This window comes from Octopus bimaculoides, chromosome 24 (genome assembly GCF_046866305.1).
Source record: "Octopus bimaculoides isolate indiv1 chromosome 24, ASM4686630v1, whole genome shotgun sequence".
NCBI lineage: Eukaryota > Metazoa > Mollusca > Cephalopoda > Octopoda > Octopodidae > Octopus > Octopus bimaculoides.
Window position 1 is genome coordinate 30651729 of NC_142951.1, and position 6021 is coordinate 30657749.

Below are 6021 nucleotides of genomic sequence, written 5' to 3' on the forward strand. Positions count from 1 at the left end.
TAATTTATTTTTTGTATTCTTTTACTTGTCTCAGTCATTTGGTTTTGGCCAAGCTGGGGCACTGCCTTGAAGAGCTTCAGTGGAACAAATCAATCCTCTGGACTTTTTTCTTTTTTTTAAAGCTGGTATTTATCCTATCAGTCTTTTTTCACTAAACTGTTAAGTTATGGGAACATAAACACACCAACACTGGTTGTCAAGGAGAGGTGGGGGAACACACACACACACACACACACACACACACACACACACACACACACAATGGGCTTCTTTCAGTTTCTGTCTACCAAATCCACTCGCAAGGCTTTGGTCAGCCCGAGCCTGTACTAGAAGACACTAGCCCAAGGTGCAATACTGTAGGATTGAACCTGGAACAATGTGGCTGGGAAGCAAGCTTCTTACCACTCTTTCAAACAGAGATGTATTTCCCCATTATATATTATGCAGAACTGAAGTATACATAATAAATGCCTTCATCATTATTTCACATCCGTTTTCCATGCCAGCATGGGTTGAAAGAACTTCACAGGGGTTGGCATGCTGGAGAGCTGCACCAGGCTCCAACTATGTTTTGGCATGGTTTCTATGGCTGGATGCCCTTCCTAATGCCAAACACTTCAGAGTGTACAAGGTGTTTTTTTCGTGCTATCATTACCAGTTTATATATTTATATATATATATATGTGTGTATATATATATATATATGTATGTGTATATGTGTACGTATGTGTTTATGTATATATATGTGTATATATGTATATATGCATAGACCAAGAAAGAGAGTTGGATAATATTGTGCATTATTGAACCATGGACAGAATCTCGCATATGTATATATGTATATATATTTATTTATATATATATATTTATATATGTATATATTTATTTATATATATATATTTATATATGTATATATTTATTTATATATATATATTTATATATGTATATATTTATTTATATATGTATATATTTATTTATATATGTATATATTTATTTATATATATATATTTATATATGTATATATTTATTTATATATATATATTTATATATGTATATATTTATTTATATATGTATATATTTATTTATATATGTATATATTTATTTATATATATATATTTATATATGTATATATTTATTTATATATATATATATTTATTTATATATATATATTTATATATGTATATATTTATTTATATATATATATTTATATATGTATATATTTATTTATATATTTATATATGTATATATTTATTTATATATATATATTTATATATGTATGTATTTATTTATATATATATATTTATATATTTATATATTTATTTATATATATATATTTATATATTTATATATTTATTTATATATATATATTTATATATGTTTATATTTATATATGTTTATATTTATATATATTTATTTATATATATATATTTATATATATATATTTATTTATATATATATATTTATATGTTTATATTTATATATATATATTTATATATGTTTATATTTATATATATATATTTATGTTTATATTTATATATATATGTTTATATTTATATATATTTATTTATATATATTTATTTATATATATATATTTATATATGTTTATATTTATATATGTTTATATTTATATATATTTATTTATTTATTTATATATATTTATTTATGTATATATTTATATATATATTTATTTATGTATATATTTATATATTTATTTATATTTATTTATTTATTTATATATATATTTATTTATATATATATTTATTTATACATATATTTATATATATATATGTATATATATTTATACATATTTATATATATATATTTATATGTATATACATATTTATTTATTTATACGTAGGTACGAACGTATGTACGTACGTAGGTATGAAGGAACGAACGAACGTACGATCGTACGTACATATGAACTAACGAATGAACGAACGTACGTACGTTCGTACTTATGTACGTACGAACGTACATACGAAGGAACGAACTTGCGAAAGCACGAAAGAACTAACGAACAAACGAAGGTACGTTACTACGTACGTTCATACGTAAGAATGAAGGCACGAACGATCGTACGTACGTAGATAAGTACGTATGAACGAACGAACCTAAGTACGTACGAATGAACAAATGATCGTATATAGGAACGAAAGAACTAACGAAGGAATGAACCAGCGAAAGAAATAACGAACGAACGAACCAACAAACGAATGAACGAACGAACTTGCGTACGAAAGAACATACGGAATAACGAACAAACGTACGTTGGTAAGTATGAAAGAACGAGAGAACGGACGTACGTACGCATGTACGTTCGCAAGTACCTACGTACGAAAGAATGAACGAACCTACGTAAAAACGAACGTACGTAAGTACAAATGAACGATCGTACGTAAATACAAGCGAACTAACGATCGAACAAACAAAACACAGAACGAATGAAGGAACGAACGAACGTAAATATGTACGTAGGTATAAACGAACGATCGAAGAAACGAATGTACGCACGAACGAACGATAGTACGTACGTATGTATGAAGGAACGAAGAAACGAAATTAATAAACGAGCGAACGAACGTACGAACGATTGTACGCACGTACGTTCGTTCGTTTGCTCGTTCGTTCATTCGTTTCTACGTAATTACGTTCTTTCGTTCGTACTTACGTATGTTCGAAGGAACAAAACAACGAACGAAAGTACCTACGTACGTACGAACGAAGGAAAGAACAAAAGATTGAACCAACGAAGGTACGTACGAACGAACGAATGATCGAACGAACGAACAAAAGAAAGTGCTTATGTACGTACGTACGTAAGTACGAACGAACGTAATTACGTACGTACGTACGTCCGTACGTTCGTTCGTATGTACGTACGTATGTACGATCGTTCGTACGTACGTACGTTCGTTCTTTCGTTCGTTTCTTCGATCGATCGGTCGTTAGTTCGTTCGTTCGTACCTACGTACGAAATTACGATCGTTCGTTCGTACTTATGTACGTACATACATTCGTTCTTTCGTTCGTTCTTTCGTACGTACATTCGTTTCTTCGATCGTTCGTTCATTCGTTCTTTCGTCCGTACCTACGTACATACTTACGTTCGTTTCTTCATTCGTTCTGTCTTTTGTTTGTTCGATCGTTAGTTCGTTTATACATACTTACGAATGTACGTACGTTCGTTCATTCTTTCGTACGTAGGTACTTGCGAACGTACATGCGTGCGTACGTTCGTCCTCTCGTTCATTCGTACTTACCAACGTACGTTTGTTCGTTACTCCGTATGTTCGTTCGTTTGGGCATTCGTACGTACGTACGTACATTCGTTTGTTGGTTCGTTCAGTCTTTCGTACGTACGTTCGTTCGTTTGTTCGTTAGTTCTTTCGTTGGTTCATTCTTTCGTTCGTTCGTTCGTTCGTATGTACAATCATTTGTTCATTCGTACGTAAGTACATTCGTTTCTTCGATCGTTCGTTCATTCGTTCTTTCGTTCGTACCTACGTACATACTTACGTTCGTTCGTTCCGTCATACGTTCTGTCTTTTGTTTGTTCGATCGTTAGTTCGTTTATACTTATGTACGAATGTACGTTCGTTTTTACGTACGTTCGTTCATTCTTTCGTACGTAGGTACTTGCGAACGTACATGCATACGAACATTCGTTCTCTCGTTCTTTCGTACGTACGTCCATTCGTTTGTTGGTTCGTTCGGTCGTTCGTACGTACGTTCGTTCGTTCGTATGTACGAGCATTCGTTCATTCGTACGTACGTACTTAGATTCGTATTTATGTACGTTCGTTCGTTCGTACGTACACAGGTACATTCTTTCGTTCGGTCGTTCGTTAGTTCTTTCGTTCGTTCGTGCTTTCGCTAGCTCGTTCCTTCGTATGTACGTTCGTTTGTACGTTCTTACGTACATACGTAAGTACAAACGTACGTAAGTACGAACGTACGTAAGTATGTACGTACGTAAGTACGTACGTAGTACGTACGTTCGTTCGTCAGTTCATATCTACGTACGTACGTACGATCGTTGTTTTGTTCGGTCGTTTGTTCGTTCGTTCGGACGTACGTGGGTTCGTTCGTTCGATCGTTCGTTTGTTTGTCCGCACAAAAGAACGAACGAAAGATTGAAGGAACGACGGTACGTACGATCGAACGAACGAACGATCGTTCCTTCTTTCGTTCATTCGTTCGTTCGTCAATTCTTTCGTTCGTTCATTCTTTCATTCGTTCATTCGTTCGTACATACGTTCGTTCCTTACTACGTACGTATGTGCGAAATTTCGTTCGTTAGTACGTACGTACGTAATTACGTTCGTTCGTTCGTTCGTTCGATCGTCCGTTCGTACGTTTGCGCGCTAATTCTTTCGTTCGATCGTTCTTTCGTTCGCCTGTTCGTTCGAACGTAAGTTCTTTCGTTCGTTCGTTCGTTCGTACGTGTTTATGTACGTATGTACGTTTGTTCTGTCTTTATTTCGATGTTTCGTTCGTTTGTTCTTTCTTTCGTTCGTACGCACGTACGTTCGTTCGTTCGTTCGTTCGTACGTACATACGTACTTTCGTTCGTTCAATCTTTCGTTGGTTCGTACGTATGTACCTAGATTTGTTCGCTAAATCGTTTGTGCTATCGTTCGATCCTTCTTTCGTACTTTGATTCTTTCCTTCATTCGTTCGTACGTACGTTCTTTCATTCGTTCGTTCGCTCGCTCGTTCGTTCATTCGTACGTACGTACGTACGTACGTACGTACGTAATTACGTTCGTTCGTACTTACGTACGTTCGATGGAACAAAAGAACGAACGAAAGTACGTACGAACGAACGAACGAACGAACGAAAGATTGAAGGAACGACGGTACGTACGATCGATCGAACGAACGATCGAACGAACGAACAAAAGAAAGAACTTACGTACGAACGAACTAACGTAATTACGTACGTTCTTTCTTTCGTTCGATCGTTCGATCGTTCATTCGCTCGTACGTACCTTCGTTCGTTCAATCTTTCGTTCGTTCGTTTGTTTGTTCGTACGTACCTACGTACTTTCGTTTGTTCTTTTGTTCATTCGTTCCTTCGTTCCACCGTTCGTTTCTCCGCTTGTGCGTTCATTCGTTCGTTTGTTCCTTGGTACGTACGGTTGTTCGTTCATTCGTACGTATGTACCTACGATTTGTTCTATCATTCGTTCCTTCTTTCGTTCATTCGTTCGTTCGTCAATTCTTTCGTTCGTTCATTCTTTCATTCGTTCATTCGTTCGTACGTACGTACATACGTTCTTTCATTCGTTCGTTCGTTAATTCATACGTACGTACGTTCGTTCGTTCTTTCATTCGTTCGTTCGTTCCTTACTACGTACGTATGTGCGAAATTTCGTTCGTTAGTACGTACGTACGTAATTACGTTCGTTCGTTCGTACGTAAGTTCTTTCTTTTGTTCGTTCGTTCGATCGTTCGTTCGTTCGATAGTTCGTTCGTTCGATCGTACGTACGTATCATGTATATGATTCCGTACCTTCATACGTACGTTCGTTCATTTTGCGTACGTACATACGTTCGTTCGATCGTTCGTTCGTTCGCTCGCTCGTTCGTTCATTCGTAGGTACGTACGTAATTACGTTCGTTCGTACTTACTTTCGTTCCATGGAACAAAAGAACGAACGAAAGTACGTAGGTACGAACGAACGAACGAACGAACGAACGAAAGATTGAAGGAACGACGGTACGTTCGATCGAACGAACGAACGATCGAACGATCGAACGAACGAACGATCGAACGAACGAACGATCGAACGAACGAACGATCGAACGAACGAACAAAAGAAAGAACTTACGTACGAACGAACGAACGTAATTACGTACGTTCTTTCCTTCGTTCGTTCGTTCGATCGTTCATTCGCTCGTACTTACCTTCGTTCGTTCAATATTTCGTTCGTTCCTTTTTTTTGTTCGTACGAACCTACGTTCTTTCGTTTGTTCTTTTGTTCCTTCGTTCCTTCGTTCCACCGTTCGTTTCTC